Source organism: Halyomorpha halys, unplaced genomic scaffold, assembly GCF_000696795.3.
Source record: "Halyomorpha halys isolate HHAL.00 unplaced genomic scaffold, Hhal_1.1 Scaffold926.1, whole genome shotgun sequence".
Lineage (NCBI taxonomy): Eukaryota > Metazoa > Arthropoda > Insecta > Hemiptera > Pentatomidae > Halyomorpha > Halyomorpha halys.
In genome coordinates this window covers 526,695-552,678 of record NW_027107651.1, presented here as the reverse complement: position 1 = coordinate 552,678, position 25,984 = coordinate 526,695, and the positions used below count along the sequence as shown (strand labels likewise).

The 25,984-nt window shown below is 30.2% G+C and overlaps 1 long non-coding RNA gene across 1 annotated transcript in view; it reads right to left on the bottom strand.

Moving 5' to 3' along the window:
• Positions 1-21,046: 21,046 nt before the first annotated feature.
• Positions 21,047-25,984, bottom strand: part of LOC136795451 (uncharacterized) — a 371,543-nt gene continuing 366,605 nt past the window's right edge. Inside the window, exon 3 of the long non-coding RNA XR_010843069.1 lies at positions 21,047-21,088. This is a non-coding gene — a long non-coding RNA (uncharacterized lncRNA). The remainder of the gene's footprint in view (positions 21,089-25,984) is intronic.

The window sequence follows — 25,984 nt, the reverse complement described above, 5'->3', positions numbered from 1 at the left end:
TTAATCTAGAGATAGAGAGAGAGAAATGCTTTATTCATCCATGCTGCCCAAATACATCGGGGCAAACACTCCATATTACTCAATCCGTGGTCGGATTTATATAAATTACATATATTTATATGATATAATAAAAATCTAGGAGGTCAGAAAAAAAAATGATATAATAAAAAAGAAAGAAAACAGTTTTTTTTCCCCCACTTTTTCCTTTTACCATAAATTCCTGTCTACACACTAAATACAAATATTTCAATTTATTCCTATTTTCCTTCCCTTTCTTGTTCCTTCCACTTCACCATTGTTTTCCATTTCACAATTTTTATTTCATTAAATCGACAAATTCATTCTCCCCAATTCACCCTCCCAGATCCTCTCCAGTGATCCGCTAAATAAATTCACTATTGGAAAGGAATGTGAGATCAAACCAAAGTAAACGAAATTGTAGTCATTGCAGTAAACCAGTTTACAGAAAAAGAAACAAATAAATACATTATACCAAAACAAAACTAATATATAGATTTAAAAGAAAATATAACAAAAAAATGGTTAAAATAAATACTTGAATGTATAAATAAGTTTTTAAAAAAAATTATATTCATTTCAAAAAGTTACCTAATAATGAAATTTTTTAGTAATTAATGATGAAAAAATAGCAATGGCGTTACTTCAGGATAAAGTACTTTTATCAAGAATGAGTGTTCAAAGTACCATGATATTTATACCCTTCCATGTAATGGAAAACATGAAAGTGCTCGTAAGTTAAGAGGAACATTATTCTTACAAAAAAGTCAAGTTGGGTTACTGTAATGGAAAAAATGTTCCCACTTTTATCCTTGATTGCAGTTATTAAAAGTTGGTGCACCGCAGAAAATAATGCTTCATATACAATTAGTGCCATTATTGAATTAACTAAGGTTCTTCCCAATGGCACATTCAGTCTAAACAATTTGTTATTGAAGTTACAAGTACAAGTATAAATAATATTGGTATCATAAAAACGTAATAAACAAAATACATTTATTAGGATCACATAAAAATAAATTATATTTTAGGAGAGGACTGGCGGACGAAGTTGCAGGCGGCCTTGACTCTACAAGAGTTGTACCACCACAAATGATGATGATGATAATGAGAGTATGATTATTCAAACTATATTAATTAATAAAATCAGCATAAGTCATGATTTCAAATTGTTCGATATTATGTATAACATCTACGTCGATCATTAAGTTTTCAATCTGGTCTTGTTTATTTTTCTAATATACTAAAATTTTTAGTAAAGATGGATTAAGTCATTATTTAGAAAAAAAAATTATTGAAATTGAAACCTGGCCCTTCTCGTAACATACGATAAATATTATTGATTTACATCACTTTAATCGGAAAGGCACTTCGTAAATAGCAGTTAATGATTTGTTTGTTCACCATTCAAGCGGTGCAATCAGCCAATGTGTACTGAATCTACCCGGAGAAATAATCCCGAATTGCAATGCTGAAATTTAGAGGCCCAATCGGGATGTGCTTGGATTAAAATTTGTACCGATCGCGTGGCGCTATGTAATTTGTAACAGAAGCCTTTGGGATATTCGATCTTTGTATAAATTGGTTAACATGGCGTCATGTGACGATATTGTTAATTGGGGATAGTATTTTGACTTGTTTTAGTTGTTAAAAGGATGACGAGGTTCAATATTCATCATGTTTTGTTTTTATGTGATTCTATATTTTTGTAAAATTCTTGTGAATTCCATCATTTAATATAATCTTTTTTTTCCGTACAAGTCTGTAAAACAACAGCTATAGTTATTCTATGCTTACTTTCTTGGTCAAAGATTCTTCGAATCTAAGTTCACATCAATTAAAATCTTCCACTAAGTTATATCTGAAGTGAACTATTGGTTATTAAATGTAGAATTTTTTTTTATTGAATAGGGGTATATTTATCTTAGTAGAAGGTTGAGAAAGATATTTGCAAGTAAAGAAAAATAAATAAAACACAAATTACCACTATTATTAGCTTACGGAGCCTCCTTGCATTAGATTTCGCTATTATATTATTTTTAATTAATTTATTTTTATTTTCATATCAAGTCTTCAATTTTTGGCTTAAATTTATTTTATTTTTATTTCCTTAATCTTTCATATGTAACTTATGTTTTTATTTAATCAATTTTATAATATACAATTTGTAATTTCTTTTTGTTGTATTTTGTTCTTCTTTTATTTTATTAGTAATATTTTAATCATTTATTTTTTTCTTTAGTTTAGTGAGTATATATGTTACGGATAAATACTCAGAACGATAATAATTTATTGCCCTTGAGTGTGACAGCTTCGTTAAAGACTATTATTATAAATTTACCATAATAACGTGAGTTGGTTAAAAAAAAAAAGTAAAATCCAATTGGGTTTTTAAACTAACTAAAAAAAAACTATTAACTAATTATGCCCTTCCAAGCTAATAGCTAATTTAGGAAACAGTTACTATTGTATAGTATATGGCATATATAATTTTTTCTTGACCATCCCTGTTTGTCTTTAAGATTAATTTCAATACGAAACCATGCATGCCAAATGAGAATAAAATGGCAATCTTTCAATACGACTCCACGACATATTGTCAAGGTACACTATAGACAGATGTGTCAGTCAATACTTACAGACGGAAGAAAAGAAGATGGATGAAGTTCTTTGCTTGTCAGTTGCTAGTTAGTTATGTTTTTGGATCCAGTGCTTTATTCTATACACTTCATCGGTCTTGATAGTTTAATGTATTTGAGATTAAAATTTATGTTATTTGGTACTCAAATTTTTTTTTCTACTTCACTGTGGAAGTTAGGAAAACTTTGTATTCACTTAGGAAGTTAAACAAAAATGTTTCTAAAGAATTGAAAATTTTCTTAATTTTTGTCTTCCATTTTAGACTTCGAGGAACAATTTATTCTTTTTTCGTTTGTAATAAAACACTTTTTCGGTGTTCATATGCCCTTGTTTCAGAATGGACCCTCACGCCAAGCTATGACAAGAGAGAAGCGCGAGACGTTATTGTAATTTTTTTTTTTTTGTAAAACTATAGCAATAAACAGTTTTTTTTTTTTATAAGAATGTAAAATGTACTATAATAAGATGATCTTCTTAAATTAAAAAAATGATCCTCATACAATATTATAGGATAATAAAAACATTTAGGAAAATGTTTTTTTTGTTTTGATCTTAATTTTTCATCTTCCAAAAATATTCATCGAACATTATAGAAACTAATAACCGTTTATACATTTACCCCAATTATAGGGGAAATATTTACCAAGGAAGTCGTTCATCATTGCATCAATGTAATTACAAAATATCTCCCATATATCCATTATAATCCTCATTACATCTTCTTAGTTGTATGAAAAGTTAAGAAGAACTAAAATTGCTGTCCTTATGGGAACTAAAGATCACTTATTATTTTTTCGGGACAAAATTAACCCAATTTAACCCTACCAATTAATAATAATATTTGTAAAAAAAAATTGGTGTTCAACTTCAATAATAATAACTAACCAATATCAACTGTTATATTATTAAATAACGAGAGAGATAACTAAATCATTTGTTCATATTCTAAAAAAATTGTAAAATTCTTGAAAAAATAAGTAATATATGAATGGAATATGGTCCGGGTGCGGTAAAAAAAACTCAAATAGTAGAATTATACTATTTTATTGAGCCAACGTTTCGCCCCACGTTGTAGGGCTTCGTCAGGGCTAAAAAAGATACAAACACTATAGTTACAAACAGGAAAAAACATAAGTGTAAAATAACAGGGGTACAAAATGTAAAAACGTAAGATATAATAAGAAGAATTAAAGGTAATAAATAGTAAATGAAAAGGGTAATAGTAACAGATAGATAAGAGATGAAATATATAAAAGAAAGTACAAATAGAGAGATGAAAAAAGAAAGAAAAAAAATACAAATCAAATGATGAGACAGAATGCATACCTGTTTTGACGCCAGTCAAAAAACAAAGTGACCATTGGTATTGGGAGGAGTGGGGACGGCAGTTATGCCACAATAACGAAAATAATTTGTAAAGTAAACATATTAAAAAAAAATTATTTAAATTAGGTGAACAATAAATGGTAATATACTTAAATTAATTATTATATTAAGGAATATATTTCGTAATAAAAATATAGTAGAAATTTTCCCGTATGAAAAAGAGATTAATTGTGTCAAATTTACTAAAATAACCCTGGGAATAATTCTTTATTAACAAGGAAAATTCCGACTCAATATTTATTTAAAAAAAAAATCAATAATTTCCTCATAGTCAGTTCATTAGATCCTTTTAATTATACTAAAGAAAAAAAATGTAATTTATAATTCCAGTTATTGATCACTAATTAAGGACTGAAATTCACCTATTGCATTTTAGGGTCCCAACATTAATTAAGCACTATAATAATTAATGTACATGGCAGATTTTTGTTTTCTAAGGGTTGTTCCTTCGTATCTTCAGCGGTTACACAGAGGGTATGTAGAGAGGAATTTTTAAATAAATTATGAGTAGCGCGGTAGAGGAATGTCATAAGTGGAAGGGATGGGTTAGCGTGCTAGCCATAGATGGGTTATGACTTAGAAGAATTCTCATTTCCCACAGGAGAACTTTATATAGCATAACTTCTCGGGCACCTAGAACTTCTTCCAGTCTCCTAAACTCTCATTTGATCCTATACTCCTGCCCACAGACGTCTTTCTTTTTTTGACCGCTTATATTGAAGTAAACTTTACTTTGCGCTTTTTATTTTTTATAACTCTGTCTGCCAGGAAAATTTCTATCATAAAAACTAGGCCAGGGATATATTTCGTAAGATTTTTTTTTTCTCTTTCTAAGCATTTACCAGTTAGCGTCTTTTTAAGCACATCTTATGTTAATATGATAATGTAGTAATAAAATTTTATTTATTTCTATAAAGGATTCGGTAAAAAAAAATTTATACATGTCTACAAATAAAAAAAAAATAACAATATATCATTATAATATGGCCACACAAACAATGTCCGATGTCATTAATAAATTGATATTAGTCATATAGTCAATGAATTTACGCAAGCCATTTCATTACAAAGACAATTGAAATAGTTATATATAAAATTAGTTCTATTTAAACAATCATAATATGGTTAGAAGTTTACGCTAGGAGCCAGGTAAAACTCCATAGTTTTAAAGAAGTTATTAAGTAAGCACAGCATAGCGAGGACCCTGTACTATGAATATTAAAGAATTAACAGATAGTAATTGACATGTAAACGGAAATCTAACGTACAAAATAAATCGTTAAATGTGGGGAAGGTTTATAGGAATTAAGGAAATTGCGGCCAATGGGAAACAAGAAACTGGCTTCAACTATCGCAGAAAGGGATGGAACACATTCTCTCATGGGCTGGTGAGACAAACTCACACGAGAGAGGTACATCACTTCATGAGAATAAGCAAACATCCTCTCCATTCCTCTCAATATCTACAACAGAGTTGCTACAAGATCTGTTATACTGCGCAGCAATGGCATTGTGACTAAGTTCATACCTAATTAATGGTCAAAGCCCGCTGGTTTACCAAAGGCTGAGATACCTCAACCAACTAGCGACCAGAGGAATTGTGGTATGCCGCAGAAGGTATACTACGCAGGATGTTCTGTATTGTTCAAAGGGCGCTACGGTACCAACAGGGAACGAGGCATTGTCAAAGAAGTGAATGGCGTGGTAAGGGTCCCTGCATATTTGTTATCCTTCATTCTAATATGTATTTCAGGTTACGGAAAATAAAAGAAAAAACATATCTTGTAATAAAAAATCACATCAAATAAAAATTCATTACTTTATCCTTTGTTTAAAATAAATTAGAAATTATATAGCGGAATATACTGGTCGCATACAGAAACAAAAAGTTCTACTAAAGAACATAAATACGAAATTTAAACTTAACCAATACCAGTTTCCAAAATCATCAGTTACAGTCAAACAAGTGAAATGACAGTTTCTTCCTAAAAACTCATAATATTAAGAGAATATTAAAAAAAAAATTAAAAAAGCATTAATCCTTTCACAGTGTGTTTAAATTACGAATTTTAGGGAAAAAATGTCTGGATTTTTCATATTCGAACATACTTTGGCATGTAATAACAAATTTTAAAAACGTGTTTTATATGCACTTTTTCATTAATTAGTCCGTCTATGATAAATTTTAAAACATGGAATACATAAGCTGAAGTCAAAATCCGGGCAGTTGTATCTTGTCTCCTTCCTCCTTTTTTCATTCACAAAAATGTTATTTAGAACTGAAGAAGCACTAAAAACTGGGAAGGATTGTATGATCGGTTTCAAAGTCGACGGCACTCTGAATTCAAAACTAAACCACGTCTTCTTTTTCAGTTAAAATAATATGAGAAAAAAGAGCAAGAAAAGTATCTAGCCGTATTTTTAACGTTTTTATCATCAACAAGTTAATGTTTCGACCATCTTCGAGGATAATCTTAAAGTCAAATTACCGTATTTTGTCACAATTTCCTTAATTTTTAATTTTAGATCAACTTAACACTATCACACATATTCAATCCTTCCCCGTCGGCCCCACCCCGCCAGGGGTTTGAGGGGGGGAGGGGTGGAGGGTTTGATGCCGTTTTTCAATTTAAGGCGTTTTTTAAATACTGCTAGATTAAACTATCTTAAAGTATCCCCTTCCCGTTTTAAGCTAATATTTCAAAAGTGATATAGGACCCGCTCTCCGGTGTGAGTGCTGTCTTAATTTATTGTCTTAATTTTTTTCTAGGAGGTCAGAAAAAAAAAAAAAAAAAAGTGAGTGCTGTATATATGCCATATATATATTTGTATATATACCATGTATTATATTATATTATATATCTGTAATTGTAAATATATATAAATAAAGAGGTTTAGAAAAAAAAAAAAAAAAAGTGAGTGCTGAAACTTTGCATGGATACCAATTGATTTATTTAAACAATAAATTATTTAGATTATTATTTTAATTACTAATGATTTTAGCTCCAGGTAAATTGTTTATTGATAAATTTATCTCTCTTATTGCATTGCTAATTGAATTGATATCGTTCTCGGCATGTTATTTTGATCCAAACTGCATATCTGACGTTTAGGATTCTGCTTTGTAAATCCCAAACAATTTAATTTCTCGTTACGATCCAGAAATTAAAATACAGGTAATTTATTACTTAGGCATTTAAAATCTAAACGAAAATATACGACACAGGTAGGGATAAAGCTGAGTGGCCTATGTGTGTTTATAATTTAAATTCACCCGCAGCACTCGCCTATAAAAACAATTAAAGCTTGCTCCGTTGGATACGTGCTTGAAATAAGTCCTTTCTCTGCCCTATTCGATACGGGCCATTTATTTTACTCGACAATTTATTGCCAGCTTTAAATTCTATAGACGTAAAAGTTATTGCCACGACTTCAGTTGGTTGATCTGATTGTTGTATTATGTTAACAGCTGCCTGAAATATATTACTGAATCAACTATTTTCGTTGTCCCTAAACCACTTAGACTTCCCCTAAGCTCGATCTACCAGCATTTCATTTTCATTTTTTGTGTAACTGAATTTATTTTTATAAATTTAATCCATAATAGGTTTGGTATGGGTATAAGAGAGCAGGGTAGATCAGTGAGTGAGGTGCTGAGCATTTAACTTCAAGGACCTGATTCGAATCGAGTTAACCCTATTGGTTCGGGTGCCCTCAACGCAGTCTCATAAAGTAGATACCCTCAATAGGGGAAGCTAATCTTGAACCAATTAGCTCCTTGCACATCCGTTGTTCAAGAAACAATCCTTACTTAGTCTTAATAATCCCAATAGATATCATCATCAACTATTGTTACTCATCCAATTTACTTCGGTAATATTGTGAAATCATCTATAAGATTTTTCAGAAGATCTAATTGACCACATGTGTCCTTTTTTTAATTGAAAGTAAAATGTAAATAAATCATTTTCGCATTAATGATTTATTACATCTATTACCTTAGCACATATGCAAACCATATGTCAATTCCTCTGCTTTCGCAATCGAACCCCGATTTTAAAGGCGTTTAGAAGATGTTTTGGAGTTTCGAAAAACACCTTAAGAACCATTTAGGTCCTATTGCAAGCCTTTTTTTATGACAACTGTATTCATATAATATATACGCTTAACACAATAAATTATTATTTAGAAGTTTTTATTAGTTTATAATTTTAGGTTTTAAAATGAAATTTTAATCATAGGTTAAAAACAATAAAATTCCCCGTTCAATCACTGAAATAAGGTAATATGGCAATTACCAATCCAATGATTTTGTCCAAAAATCAAATCATTTCGTGGTTTTTGATTTTGCGAGAAGCAGTCGACCAATTTCAACTGTTTGAATCTCATTATTTTTTTCACTATCTACTATTCATGGTTTTGTCAAAAACATACAATTTTTTTAAAAGATATTTGAGAAAGTTTTGAAAAATACCTCAAGCACTATTTAGGTCCTATTACAAACCTCTTTTTAGACCAGCTGTAATCATATAAATGCGCTTTGCGCAAGAAAATATAATTTAACAGTTTATTTATGAATTTAAAATAGTAAGTTTTGAAATTACCAGGCGAGACCGAATAAGGAATGAATGGGTACGCGAAGAATTAGGAGTAAGATCCGTCCAAGAGGTGATTGAGGAAAGACAGCTGAAATGGTTCGGGCATGTTAGCAGAATGGGAGATGACCGTAAAGCCAGGTGTCTTCTAGAAGCAAGACCAGGAGGAAGGTGACCTCAAGGCTCATGTACGCTGACCTGATTGAGAGAATTGGCACAGCGAGAGGAAGCACCGAGAAGGCTTGCAGAGGACAGGGATCGTTGGACAAGATGGTCGAATGCAGCTACTCCACGCTTAGCAGCACACAGCAGATAGTGAGAGAAGAAGGAGAAGAAGATTTGAAATAAAATTTTAATAATAGGTTTTGAAATAAAATTTTAATAATAGGTTTTGAAATAAAATTTTAATTATAGGTTGGAAATCATATAAGTCTCCGTTCAAGCCCAGAAACAAGGCAATACTGCAATAACCGATCCAATGATTTTGTCTAAAACTCTACGTATTTTGTAGTTTTTGATCTTTTTTTGATTTTACAATAAGCTCTTAACCAATTTCAATTGGTTGAATCGCAATTTTTTTTTCGCTATCTACATTTCAGGATTTTGTCAAAAACATACAATTTGTTTTCTGCAAATCACAATGACAAGGCAATTCGGGATTTATTTTAAAAAACGAATATTTTTTTGTGGGGTTGCGTTTGGTGGACAGTGTTGGGTTTAAGAAAACCACTTATCGCTAGATAAACCTTTTTAATATATTAAATGCCAGTGTCCTGGACAATCGGAAGAAGTCAATACTTTCTTAGCGGGTAGGCAAACTCGTTCTTTTGGTAATGACCAGGAAAGTGGTTTGAACTGCATCGGAAATTTTTTATCTTTTTTACTTCTGTCCCAAATTCATTAAAACACTTTATGTAATCCATGGGATCTCGATGATAGAATTAGAAGCCCAGTGGGAAGAAACTCGCTTCAAAAATGCATTTATCATTCATTGAACAGCTGTCAACCATTAGAGTTCCAGAAGGGGTTTAGAAATCCTGCTGAGGAATGAGGCATTGGCTGGTAGTGCCTATTAAATTGTAGGAACATCTGTTGATGACAAGAATTTAAGGGAAGGGGAATTTATCGGAGTGCCAGAAATAAAAGAGAAGGTCGCTTACTATCTTTTTCTAGCCCTGTAGCTTAAACTGTTCTTAAATTTAGAAAAATATATGTGATAACAAATTATAATGTTAATTTACTTTTACAAGTATAGATCAACAACTTTAACGAGGCCCTTTTATAAGTATGTGCTATTTTGAAGGGAAAACATCCTCTCTTAGTATTTTAAGTGTCAAGACGGAAACATTTAAAACTCTAATGATCGATCTCTATGATTGGATTATCTTAGAAACCTGTTGAGATGTTTTAAATTAAACACGGATCTAAAGCTTGGTTTATCTCAGCTAATTAAAAAAAATTAAATTTAAATCTGTACCAATACAACCCATGAAGAGTCAGGGGTTCAGTACTTTGTAAAGAAGTTCTGTTACTGGACGGTTGTGCAAGGAGATGATTTGTTCAGAATCATGCTCGACCGCGAAATTTTTACTCAACTAAGGTTTTTTTTACAAATTTAAGAGGCTGAGTGGACCCCAAGGAGGGCTCCAGAACCCACAAGAGTTGACTCACGGATATAGTGTAACAGAAAACAATTGTCTGCCCAGCCGGATTTGAACTCGGGTCCTTAGAGTTAGTAGCCACGAGCTTTACCCCGTGACTACCGCTCTCCCTTCTCCGCTAATACTTGTCCAAAAAAGATGATTTTTTTAAATAATTTAATTACCATTGAGATTGTACCATATATTAAACAACAAAGTTTAATAAAATTAAATAGAGAATTCATTGGATGTTATTAACTCCTAAAAAAGAGCCTTCCTTGTAACATTTTCCTACCCCCTACATACTTCCTCACTATCCTCATTATCTCTCCGAGAGATTATTTCAAGTAAATTTCAACGGCGCTTATTCATCCCTATTCCGTCAGTCTGCTGGTGTACCTCAGGGTAGTATCCTTGGTCATATCCATTATACAATTTTCACAGCTGACATCCCAACAGGTTAAGCATTCTTTTTGGCATTTAGTCACTCAGTTTTGTCTCCTTTTTCAACACAGGAAATAGTTCTAGATGCAATTTTTGTTTTTTTTATTGTTATTAAAACTAAAAATTGAAATAACATGTAGCTTACGAATTCGTACATTTAATAGAAAGACTATTAAAACAAAATAAAACAGTGCCCGACAAGAAAATGCCAAAGAAATGTAGATCTGTAGAGAGGGAACGATTCCCCCTCTTTGAGACTAATCCCCCTGATAACCCTGCTTTAAATACGGAAAACAGAATTTTATAGTTAAATATTTATCTGATGTCCAAATTCACTTTGTAATAAGGTATATTGTTATTAATATTTATCAGAAATTGGAAAGTTAAAATACACTTACTGGTGCAGTCTTCGGTTGGAGTTAGTAACAGTGTTACCCTGTATTTTTATAAATAAATATCTTGAAACTTGAAACTATAAACTATAGTAAAACAATAAAAATCGAAATATCAACCAACTTAAGAATTATTACTCACCATCGAAAAAAAAAAAATAATGATGGCTGGAACAATTCCCCCTCCTTGAGAGTAATATCCTCAGCTTAGCTCAGTCCAAAAGGTTCTTCCTTAAATTGTTTGCTTGTATATTTTCAAAATTATCTCTAACTGGAATTGTTAATATCAATTATTATTATATATATAGTGTCTATAGTAACCTAAAATTAAACCTCTCTCTAGCTATTCTCTTTTCATCAGAAATCCTCTTTTTTAAATTGAAAAATAAAATTATATGCAGAGGAACAAGCTAAATAACCATTTAATTTAAAACAAAAATTTACTACAGTTTATCAATAATACCTTCATTAACTATTTTAAAAGGGTTTTATAGAATTGACTAAGATATGGTACGGAAAAATCTGCTTGGGTCTTCAACCGCTACCTACAATCAGGTGCATTTTATATATATATATATATAAAGTTACTTACATAATAGAAAAAAAATCTAGTTAAAGATTTTTATTATGAAAATGTACGCTACCACAGAATTTGATATATTCCATCTAACGTCTCTTTTGCTCTTGCTGTCCTTCTTATACTTTTACAGCTTAGTTTACATTTCTAAGATTAAACCAAAATGAAAAAAATCGCCGGGTAGAAATTTTTCGTGATTAAGGTGTACGATGGTTGCTCAAAGGATCTACTACTAAGTGGATTTCATTTCCGGCCTAAGCTCGGCTTAGCCAGAGAAAAGTTCGCAGACGGGCTTACAGGAGTTATAACCTGCCTTGAATATCGAAAATGGAATTTTATACTGAGACATTCGTCTGATGTCGAAATTTAAGTTATAGAAAGACATGTTGTTTCATTGTATTATTAATAATTATCAGAATTCGGAAAGCTAAAACACACTTATTGGTGCACTATAGCTGGTTATTGGAGTGTGGAAAGCAGTGTTGCGCTATCCTTTTGCAAATAGATACTTTATAAAGTCAATAAAAAATGAACTAATTATAAAATTGTTCAATATTACATGATATATTGTAAATTATTCTACCGGAGATTAGGATATAATTATTACAATGCCAGTTTCTAATTTTACATTTATTTTCTTTTAATTTCCAAGTCATCTTTATTTTTTTTTTACTGCATTGTCGTAGAGAATTTCGTATCCATAGAATCAAGAGAAATTTTATTAGTTTTGGAATGTAAAGAAAAACCATTTTTTATGAAAAAAACAACATATTTTATTTTAAATTATATGTCGAAAAATGAATCTATATTTAAATTATTAATAATAATGTTGTTGTTAAAAATGTTACAAATGATTTTTTTTTATAAAATAAGTTAATTTTAAAGAAGAAGAAGAGTGCTGAGACTTAACAGGGATACCAATTGATTTATTTAAGGAAATTTAATGTAGATGAACAATTTAAAAAAAAATAACTTGAAGTCAAATTTATAGGAGGACTTAGGGTCTTTAGCCTAAAAATGATCAAGTATTATAAAATTATAATTAGCAATTAACAAATCAAAACTTAAGTCTTTATTAAATTTATATTTGAGTTCTTTAATAACGAGTCTATTTTTAATAAAAAATAATCAAGCTCAATCATGCTTGATCCTTTATAGCTATCTTTAGAGGGAGTATGTAAGTAGAACTTCACGTTAGTTTAACAATCATTCATAAGAAATCCCTAGGCGGTCTTAACATAAGCGTTTATACTGATCATGTAGGGGTAATACAAATAATAATCAACGAAATATTAATATCTAATTATTCGAAATTTTAATGCGTGTCTGCTGAGAAAGTAGAAGTCAATATCAAAACAATGGTTAATCAAATTTTCCGTTTATTACGAATAAAAAGAGACATTAGAAAAAAATATCTCACTGTTCGACTCATTTACAAGCAAGGGTAATTTCCGTAAAATCGTCTAGCACAGAACTTTCCCAAGTGGGTGCCGTGGCATCCTTTGGTACCCCATGTGTACGGGGGTGCTGCAAGCGAAAGCCACTATCATAAAATATTATTAAAAAAAAAAAATAATAATAATAATTAAAATAGCTAATAAAGCTTTCACGTTTTTTTTTTTTCTTATTTTCAAACATAAATTCCAATAGTTACGGAATTGTTTATGGATTTTTAGCTCGACAAGGGTATTGCTAATTTTCTTAGGTCCGAACAAGGGTGACACGATTTTTTTTGCCCAATAAGGGTTCTGTTAGTAGAGGGGTCCTTCACACATATTTCTGAAAAACCAGCTGGATGTTTTCTACAAAAGCCATATTGTCGATCTGATAGTTTCTAGTTCGTAATAATAATTATTTTATTTTTTTAAGGTTCATGTTTTCATAAATCAAGCTTTTTACATCGATCATATATCATGCTGAAGGTTACAGTACAGTGACATAGTTATGAACTTGCAGTACCTGACAGCCCGCGTCAATGCCTATGCATCTACTCAGGGGATGACCTCCTCGATGAATAATTGATGAGATGGAGATGTTAAGGGGCAATAGTCGTTATGCAACCAATAGGGCTATCCTACGGTTGACGAGGGTTCTTGTCAAGTCTTTATGAGTTTGACGTCATATGCTGTAGACATATTTTATGGGCATGTCATAATATTACTATGCCATAGAGGAATATTATCTTTTGTGTTGTGAGGAATGTTCCAAAATTATAATTTTTCTCGATGTAATGAATACTAGACATCAAACCATATTAATCTGGACACGATAGCAGATAATAAGACCAACAATTAATTAGATCAAGAAAAGAACATTAGAAAGAAGACGAACACCATAAAGACCTCAGTGTTCCATATGTAACCGATCTAGCCCGAACCAGATATCATCCCATCCATTATAAACTTCCTAACCACCCAAACCCACTAGTTTCTAACCTTGCTTTCTGTTCCATTCCTGACAATCCTCTGAGGTGCCTAAAAATAAGTGGCCACGAGCCCTGCTAATGTAAAACGTCATTGGAGTGCTAACAATGGGTAATTTCTCTACATGCCTGTATCATTCCATCATAATTGAAATAAAATTTACTAAATGTGTTATAAAATAAATAAATAAAAAAGGAAAATGCTTATGATGAGAAGCTTAGTGTTCAAAGTATTATACGGGACATTCACAACTGCATAATTATTCTAAATAGGACTTGCCTAAAATAATTACTTAACATTGAAGTATGAGTTAATTTTTTTTCACTTACTTATATATACAACATTTATTGTAAGAGAAAGTATTACGATTAAGCCAAATTATGTATTCGGGCAAGTTCATGTCAATTAATATGATAGAAACTTTTTCGTTATAATTGATCAGCCATAAGTGCCACTTTTTATAATCGACTTTACTCATTCGATTAAACAAGGTATATTAAATGATTTTATCATCTAGGTATTATCCTCATTTTAATATTTTAACAGGGCCTCTATGACGAATTTAGAAAAGAAATTTTGTTAAGATAAATAATTTAAATTCTATCCATTTTAGTCTCAATATTATTGTATAATTATAATATTATTATCAACAATTGTTGTAATAAAGTTTTAACAAATAGTGACTGTGATAAATGAATTTTAATTTTGGTTTTATATGAATATTGACTAATTAGAAATTGTTGTTTTGACCTGGGCAGAATATGCCTGCATGAAGATGAGTTTTTAAATCATTAAGTTCAAAAATTGTATTAAGATTGTCCATGAGGATGGCCGAAGTGGCCGAAACGTCGGACTTTTAAGAAAAATAAAATGTGTTGAGACTAAAATGGATATAAATTAAATTATTTATCTTTACAAAATTAACCAGTCTCAAGAAAGTGTTTAAGATTATAAATTAAAGACTTTTTTTTAAAAGTAAATTTAATTTTGTTTCTTTGAAAAAATAAACGGTTCTCATGTTTAACCATAACAAACAATATACCAATATAAAACATTAAATAAAGGAGAAATGGGCCTTGAACCGACACAAGTAGTAAATCGATGGTGCGAAGTCTGGACTATATGGTGGATGAGGCAGGAGTTCGAACCTATGTGGTTTTTTAAACTTTTAGTTCGACGGGAAGTGATTGCTGAATGCTGCGGAGTAAGATCGTGAAGGACCAAACTACTGCTCTTTTTCATCTTCCCTATGAAGAGTAGATGGCGACTAACAGTATCTTTCAACACACCACACTCCCTGGCAAGTTCGCTAGTACTTATGGACGGAACGACTTAACAGCTTCCTGCAGAACCACATCAATATCCATTAATAGTCACCCGGAACCCTTTTTCCTTTTCAACGTCTTTTCTCCGCTACTATTTTTTTCAAACCAACGCCGCGAATTGCGCTGATCAAGTACACCTTCCCCTTCATATTTAATTTTTGAGATGCGATGCTTCAGTGGCTCTGAAATTTTTCTTTTTCAGCTCCTATGATGTTTTTTCTTTGAAAGAAATAACTAAACTGAGGGTTTTTTTTTTATGAACTCGGATGGAATTAAACAATCTTAGAGAATGTTTTAAAGGGAATATGTAGTATTAAATAGGATTAAAATAGTTATAGTCCTTTGAAATCTTGAATTTGATAAAACTATAATTTTTTTTTGTATTCACCGCATTAAATAAGTTTTGTTTATTTGTGTATCTTTGCTAAACGCATCTCTGACCATCCTCTTCTCAGTTTTCAAGTTATGATTTAAAATTTAATTTCGAAATAATGTAAAAAGCTCTTAAATATACAACCAGTATTTAATGTATATAGCTGAATAGTCTCCAATTGAAGGGAGTATTATTAATAAATAACCAACTATTCTTGGTTCCATCCAACAATTCCATCCCCATTTCTATCGCAAAGCTAATAATGACTTCCGTCAAACTATTTAGAATTCAATACGTTTTTGGAAATTCATTACTGTTTCATTTTGTAGACGTTGTTCACGTCACTTTCCCATCCAGTAATCCCGACACCATATTTAATAATTCAAAACTCGAAACTGGCTTCTTTAGAATTATAGGGAAAATTTTGCGAGATGGGACCCTTGCCAGAAAGGATATTCCGTTGTACGGAGCACCCGCAGAAGAAAAGGATTTAATATTTATCCTTATTAAGGAAACATAGTAGCTACCTAGCTAGCTAACGGTGTATTTACAGGACGGAATTTTTGGCAAACTTCATTTATTAAACATGTAATTTGACTGAAAACGGGATCCCGCGAGAGAATTTCATCTCATATAGGCAGGTGGATATGGATATATATGTAAGATTAAAAGAGTACTAAAGAGCTAAGGTAGGTGGAAGATATGTTCCTGGAGAAGGAGTTACTTTATTAAAGGGAAGAATGTAATCTTCTTAGCCTAGTGGATGATAAAGATTGCAAAATATGGTTGGGGACTCATATCCTCACCCATGCTGTAAATGAGTTTTTGGTTATTTGGTTAATTATTTTTTTTACAATGAATTTATTATTTAATTTAATATTAGGGCCTGATACTAATTTATAATGATAAAAAATGTTTACCCTTGTAACAAATTTAAAATTTTGCGTTCCAAGATTAAAACAAAAAACAACGAAATTTATGTATCCACTATATAACAACAGATTTGGGAAACGCATTTCAAACTCTATGGTGCCATATCTGTTCTATTAGTTACCAGGAGAACTAATAAATATATCTATAATAATGAAATTTAAAAAAGAAATATTTTCCTAGATATTTTCTCAATTCTATAAATCTACTGATATAAATAACTGATTTGTTCTTAGGAAATGGCTATGTCTACCTAGATTTGTTATTTAGATATACTTAGATCCTTATTTTTATCGTATTCTTATATCATTTTCTTTTATTGTATGCTTTAGGTGCTCTTTAATTTTAATGCTCCTTTCTTTTTTGTATACTTTATATTATATGTCATATTACATATTGTATGTTGTGTAATATTATATTTATTATATATTTTATTCTTTTTTATATTTTATTCATATTTCTAATCAGGTTTACTCCCTACTTATTACGATTTTATTAGCTAATTATTATTAATGAGCCAATGAAATCGAATTTACTGATATTAATGTTCACTTCATAAGTTCTTATAGTTATCTTTTTTTATTTTCATTTATCATTTAGTTGAATTTTTTAAAGTTAATTATAAATTTTATCGCTAGAAATTAATTAGTATTGTACTGTTCTAGCTTACAAATCTTAACAGATCACAACTGTAACTAACTCATATTTCATTAATTTTATTCATATTTATGTTATTTTAACACCGAGCGATAGATATTGTTATTTGGTCGCACCATATCGGATATACTGTTTTGAATAACAAAAAAGAAGATAATTATAATTAAAAAGTTGAATATTCCAAGCTGATGTTCAGAACTCGACGTTACTGTCATTTATTTTATTTCATAATGGCATACTTCTATTTTCATACTTTGATATCTATATCATTTATAAAGATATATGAAAAACACAAAGTATTAGATGTTCTCAGTAATTTAGAGTAAAACTTAATATTACCTATTTATGGGTTTAAGTGTATTAGAGCTGACTAAGTCAAAATATTGTAAATGGTTGGACTGTAGTTGAAGTGAATTAACATCATATTTCTCAAAAGAAAGAATTAAATGAATATGTTTATAAAAATTAAAGATGTCGATGTAAAAAGAAGCTCACTTTGGAATATTTTTCAAATACTCTACATTTATTTGTGCAACGATTCGGAGCGTTTCCTCATTTTCTAGTACCATCATTCCTATAATTTTAACATTTATCAACAATTAACATAAATCATTATTTACAAATGGACCATTTAAAGGCTGTATAAAATTAATAGGAGAATACTTCGATAAAATAAAACAATTTCTCAATAAAAGACAGTAATATTTTCGTCGGAGAATTAATTTTTTTGCTCAAAATACTACAATTTTGCAAATATACTGGAAAACACAAAAAACAATTTATGGATTACGAATCGGCTCAAGTTTATCTGTAAATATAAGTGGCATATGTCTAAACAAGTTATTAAATATATAATTAATAAAGGAAAAAATAAAACCAATTTTAATTTTAAAGAACAGCTACAATGAAGTATCTATTCAATTATCACCACAAAAAGAATGAAGTTCGCCATAGAAAAAACTTAGAAACATAAGATTTATATGTAAGGACATCATTTTAGACAATAATAAAATGCCACTAAATTGACCAAAAAGTGAAATTAAAACAATAGATTTATTAAATTGATATATAATATTAATGTAAGAATAGAGTATTATATTTTTAAATTTTTAATATTAATTTTTATTACAGGAAAGTGAGATAGATTATAGCACTTGTTCGTTCAAATTCTGACCTAGAACATTTATTTTGAATTTCTCATTCTGTGGTGCTAAATGTTGTTTGCGTTTTGAAATTAATATGAATAAACCCCTGGTGGCACTTTGCAGCATAAAGAAACGAATGGAAGATGATATTAACAGAGACCGTAGTTAAGAAAGGATAGACCGACCATTAGGCTTTTTGTGGGCCCTCCTAATAAGATGACTAAAAAAATATTTATGCTAAACAGGATTTTTGAATAAATATTCTAAAACTATTTCAAGGAATAATATCATGTCGGTTCAATATAATCTTATTTATGAATATGAATGTTGTTTATAATTTTAAATAGGAGAGAAAGTGTCTATTGAGTCAAGGTTAAAATGGATCTTAGATTTTAACTCATATATTTAAATTTCGGCGGAAAAGAAAACGAGAAGAGTTTTGTTATGAAGAACGGTTTTTGTAATATAGGATATTATAAAAAAAATAGTATAGAACTATAAAAAAAAAATAGTTGAAGCTATTAGTGATATCAAAACTTTAATTAAGTAATTATTATTAAATTATATTCTCATTATTAATAAATTTTGATAAAAATTAGTGTAAATTTATTAGCTCTTGTTATTATAATGCAGTTTTTAATTACATTTTATTATATTAAAAATAATTCTCTTGAAATAATGAGTGGAAGGCCATAGTACTCTGATTGATAGATTTATTTATTGATAGATATTACAATCTGTCGCACAGTTGTGTGCAATAGGTAAAAAAATAAATAAAATAAAAAATAAATAAATAAAATAACATAATGATAAAATAATATATACAATATTTACACAATCGACTTGAGGATCTCTGAGCCCACTCTATCCCCCACGTGTGAGGGGTAGAGCAGAGCTCAAAAGATCCCAGCGCATCCCTCTCTCCGCATCACTGGTAATGAGCCAGTGGAGGCTGAGCAAGTGCGCTAATCCTCAGCACTCTGTTACCCATGGCCCACACTATTGTTACGAGCAGAGGCTCAACTTGAATGGAACTTTGGTAGAGAAGTTATTAATTAACTCCCCTCCCCCAACATACAAAAAAGATAATTTAAATTGTTAAAACACAATGCTAACTACACCACTACCCAAGAAATCTGTAAGATTTATTATTATTGCTGACAACGTTTTTGCACTTCTGCTAGTATTTGAATACTAAACAATACATTCATACTGTACTAAATAATGCATTTAATAACTGATTTAATGATATATTTCTCAAATTAATTGTTTACAAATAGATAATTTACCCGACTTCTAATTATAATTTTAACGGATGGTTCATTAATCATTCCAATGAAATAATCTGATGAAGGATCCCTAAAAATGGAAAATTAAAGGAGGAGAAGTCTTTAAGAGAGAAGAAAAAGAGTCGGACCGGAGACCATTAGCTGATGACTCCCGCATCAACTCCAACTCCACCGCAAACTCCGGTCCAACTCCTAATTGGGTCCTTGGCTCCATCTACATACTCCGCTGTCTCATTTTCACGCTATGACCCAGTTCATGGCCAACTTTTCAGTCGGTTAGCTCCACTCGGTTGGTATCTAAGGAATTGCGGGCCTTCACAACTCCTGTTAAGGATCCGTTAGCTCGAGTATAATACATGTCATTCTCTTTCTATTCTGGCTTGCTAATATGATCTAGTACATTGGGGTGCAATATATCAATCCACCGTCATTGATCGTGAACTGAAGATATATAGTATCAAAATAAATTATTAGATTTAGGTCCTATTTGGTACATAGTTGGTATATATACAAATTAACGGTATGCCGTGTGGGCAGTGACCTTAGTCAAAAGGAAATACTGCGGATTAGTGCTCCCCTCGATGAGAATTATAAGGAGAGAAAGTACACCGAGCATTCGAAGATGAAAAAAAAGGTATAAGGTAATGGAGAGTGATGAAAAATGGATATATAAAATATTTGCCTCAAGATGTATTTTGGTTAACTGGTTTGCTCATGTGCAGTACGGCTCATCTGTTATGCCAATTGAATAAATGTTCGCCTGTTTCCGTGGTTATTATAATGACAAAAGATTAGTGACAATTGTTTGTTTATAATTTACAAAAAAAAATACCAGAAATAATCCTATCCGCTTAAACGTTTAAGGGCCGCAATGTACTTTTTAGCAAGAATTAATTTCAATTCGAAGTACTCGTTAGAGAAAGTAAAGCAATGCTCGCACCGCTCCAAATTTTTATAATATTGTTGATAACATGACACACAATCCCTGTTCTTCAAGAGAAACAAATTTATTATTATCCCTGCAGTTGAAAACTGTAACTGGTACAGAATAAGCTAGCTAGGGGAAGAGTCAACAATAGCAACATGGCTCATATTTCAACAAGGGCGCTATCATCAATTAACGTTGATTTAATTAGTTGCTCGCGAGGACAGGTATCGTATCAATTACACTGGTCTCCGTTATAATTGGCTATGTCAAAAACGCTTGTTTACCTACCTCCTCACATCCTGTTCTCTTCTCTCCTCTCTTCTGACCTGCAACAATATGTCAGTTAATCGTATCTTCATTTACATTTAATTTTAACATGAAAATACAAAATGTACATAGATGCCATATGTTATTTGTAATTTAAACATAAAATTTGTAAAATATAGATAAATATTTTGGAGTGTTTTATGTGTAATTAGCAGACCCGACAATGCTTAGCAAATGAAAGATTTAGGATTGTTGATATATTAGCTGAATACAATTCAAAGTTTGATATAAATTAATATATTTAATTATTTATTCATTGGATTAATGATTGCATAAATTATATATATTTGGTACTTTATTATATATATTTTATTTGTAACTTTATTATTTTTTTATATATTTTAAATATTTTTTATATTTATCCTATATTAATTTTCACATAATTTGTTGATATTCTATATATATTTGTTACTTACGTATTTTTCTTATTTATTTGTATCTATATCACTATTTTTATCCATTATTCTTTTAATAGCATATTGGGTTGGAAGCAAAATATAAAAGGGGAGAAAAAGAGAGAAAGGGATCATTTCCCCTAGAAAAGGAGGGAAAAAAATCAGAGAGGAGAGAAGAAAAGAAAAGAAAAAAAAGGTAAAAAAATATAAAAGAACCAAAAAGATGAAACAAAAAAAAAGAGAGAGAAAAAAGTCATATTGTATTGTTATATATTACTTATGTTTATAATTATTATTGTAAGATCAAAAGTATTGTCTGGTTAGATTAAAATAAGTATGCTGTGTGACTAGCAACCCAATGAAGTTGGGCAGCACAACTTTATATTTTTAATAAAGTTTTTCCTCTAGTTTATAGCGGTAAATAACATTATATAATAAAAATATATGCTAAAAATTAGAAATAAATTCAACATGACTACAAGAAACTGAAAGTGATCTGGGGCCTTATAAACTGTACCAAAGGACAGAAACTGGATCTAATTAAACAAATTAGAACCAGAAAAAAATTACTAATTTTTAAAATATTTGAATAATGGTAGTATTGAGTGTCAGACGGCTCTAAAAACGTATATTATTTGCTTTTTCCTAAATAGAATTTTGTTGACCTACTTTATTCGTAAATACTGAAACATCTCATTATGTTTAAATATCTGTGAATATAATATGGTTTAATAGAATTAATAATATTTTCTCCTTTTCTTTGGAAACAGAAAAATCGATTGGCATGTAATAACCTTGAAAAAATAAATGTATAATTTTGTTAGCAACTTTTATTTTTATCGGAATACCCTAAAATCTTGACGGAAATATTCTGAACATTTAGCAAAAAGCCCCATAAAAATCGGATGAACTATATTACAACGTATAAAATACGAACAAATAAATATTTATTTTAATATATCATAATTTAATATCTAAATTAAAAAATATTAAAAAATTTTAATTTCAAATATTAAATCATTATGATTTTGCCAGCTACATTATATCATTCCACTATATCTATTATAATCTGCTTAGTAAGAACGAAGTTACTTCTGAAATGTCAATTTTTAGGGCATCCACGTAATCAGATCAAGAAAGCTTGTTCTTTAATTTCAAAACTGTTAAAATACATTAAATATAGAATTTTCATGATAATGCCGCAATAGGTTTCAAGGTGGTAAATTGATTTAAAAAATATATATGGAATCATGTAGGTAATAACCCGAACCTAAATATTTGCACCTAGGTACTTATTTTTTCATATAAATATTTAGTGATATTCTTTTTTTTTTCTTTCATTCTTCACCAAACCGACGTATCAAAGTTCTCCTTCTTCTCCAAGGTACTTCTACAAATTTGAAAAAAAAACAAAAAAAAACACTGCAACGATAATAAACATAATACAATAATAAAAATAAAAACCCATTTAATAATTTTTATTTAAATATTAGTTTAAAATGTATATAAACTCCCCTATTAAAACAATAACATCCTGTCTTTTCCTGGCTCCCTATGTCTAAAATCCATAAATTCTACTTCGATTTTTTTTAAAAGATATAATATTTCCCAAAACCACTAGCTATCGCCTTGGTACCATTAGCACATTAAAACGAAATTTACCTTCGTCCAAATTCTCGTTATGTTTGAATTTTTCTGAGGCTTTCACATATTTATCAGTTCTCGTATTTGTTTATATATTTTTTCTTTTTACTTTCCTTTTTCTTATACACACCACACAGTTATCTTTTTTCATTTTATTAGAAGTTTATATTTTTAATGATTGCTTAATAGCTCTTCAATTCTACGGTGTAGTTTTAAAACTTTGCGACCCTATAAATATTTTTTGTGATATAAATATCTTTTATTCTCTTACTTTTTATACCTAAACTTTTTGAGTTTTCAAAATTGAAATTATGCTTTCTTATATTGATGTGATAGGCTGTGGATGTAATATTTTTGCTTTGTTTTTTATAATTATTTATATGAGGTTTTATCCTTAATAATTACAATCTATTCTCTACGCCATCATATTCTTTTTGTTTATCATTTCAATTTTATCTTTCATATTACTCACAAATTTTTCGTGCTTATTATCATAAAATCCTAATTTTATATTTTTGTGATCATGTTGTATTGATTTTTTTTTTTTATGTTTTCTGCTAAGTCCGGAATGTAATCAATTATATAACCATATCACACAGTATGATAGAATATAATCATATTCCATCCTTACATGCATCCTATACATGCAATGGTAATAGCTTGAGAACTGTGAGGGTTAGTGCTTATATGGTGCCATTACAATATGATCCACTGACATACACTACTTTCGTTTATACTTGAGGAAAAGTTTTGTCTTTGGTTGTATCTAAAAAGAAAATGGTTCGTCTCGTTGATTTTATTCTTACCTTTTTTATACTTTTTCTAGTTCTGGCTTCATTATTTTATGAGAAAGCTATAATGACGTACGTTTCTAATCTTTCTCTAGATATATGTATTCCTTATGCTTGAGTTATATTATTATATTAGATAAATGTAAAGCCCTATTGTTGATAAAGGAGACCATTAAAGACAGTTGAGTCTGGAGGATATGATATCTGCCAACCCAGCCGATGGCCACTGACCCAAAAACGTCTGCTTGTCAATCTTCGACAGGCCTGCTCTTGGAGATGGGTCGAGTTCGCTAAGATGATAGTGCTAAACCATCACCCAATATCACAGGACTGCTCCTAATATATTTTTATAATACGTTATTTGTAGCAATATAGTTAAGTTTTTAATAATAACAATAATCTTTATTTATTCCGGAATTGATCCCTTTAGAATAATTTACAGGCGTCAAAATTAGGCTTTAGAGTCTTAGAGTAAATTACAAAATAGAGATGAAACTACAAGATGTCATAAAATAAAATAATACAGTGAATTTAAAAATATACAATGAAACAACCATAATTAAGATAATATATAAAATAATGATAAAACAAATAAAATGAAACCACTCGTCATATCATAAAACATAAGATGACTTCTGATAGTAAATAAAAAGAAAAAAAAATTATAAAAAATCATATACAATTAAACTAAAAAGTAATAAATGAAAAGATATAATTTCTGCTAGTGTACATATTTACAATTATAAACGAAGATCTAAAACATTAAATACAGAAAATATATAAAGCTATTTTGAAACTTTCAATTGTTATTCTTCCGTAATTGGGTGGACAGAAGGTAGTCGAAGATACGGGATTTGAAGATTGGAAGGGTGTTAGAACTACGAATAAAGGATGGAATAGTATTCCATAGAGAAGAGGAACGGATGAGGAAAGATTTACCAAAGGCTGCGATTCGATGGGCAGTTACATATAAGTCTGAGGGCCATGAGTGGGTATTGCGGGAATGCACTGAGGACTTAAATTGAAGGATATCTGAGGTGTACGATGGACGGCGGGATTGGATAACTTGATAGAGAAAGGAAGCAAGGAAGTATTTACGACGGAAGGAGGGGTAAAGCCACTTCAAATCGGGTGACAGAGGCGTCCCTAGGGACCCCAAAGATGAATCGTACAAAGCAATTATTTAACCGTTTTATATTACATTATATGATGAAAACAGATTTTGTCTACGTTTGAAGTTTTCAGCCCATGAGGGTTTTTGTAGTCTCAATTTTATCTCAAAAGGTGTAGATAAACCTGGTGAAAACACTGGAAGAGGGGACTCTAGAGAAAACACAAACAAGAAAAAACCATTCACGTAGTAATAACTTAATTTTAATCAAATAATAGTAATAAGAATAATTTCATTTTTTATAATTTATTTATGATATTTATAACTGTATAAAAATATATACAACCAGTAAATTTTATGTTACAACGGCATGACACGGACATGTTGAGAATCTATCCATTGATAGAATTCCAATAACATTTCTAAAGGTGAACATCTCGAGGCCATCTTCTTTTCAGACGCCATGGAGGACGCTTATGAAAAAGAAGCCAGGTTAGAAAGAAAGGTTTGGGTGGCTGGACAGTTATCATGGAAGGATTGGTATCTGGTCCAGATCCTGATGGATGACTTGATTTGTGACATAGTAGGGAGCATTAAGTATTTTACGAAGAATTTTGAACTAAACAACAAATCTTTGATGCGCAGTTATAAGAGCTTAAGTCGAAAATATGAATTTTTCAGGAGAGCAAAAACGAAGTTCCAAATATTATGTAAAATCTGATTATTGATATTTTTGTAATTGTTATTTTTATTAAACAATATAGTGGCAAGTCTATCTGAAGCATAAAGACCTTAATACCAACCGGTAGCTTTGATTTGGTGCTATAAAACGACATAATCTCCAAATGCTCAAAAAGTGACTTGAGCCCTTATCAAAGAAATATAATTGGAATATTATACAGTCTATGAAGAAATGGTTATAATAAAAAAAAATAAAATAAAATAAAATAACTC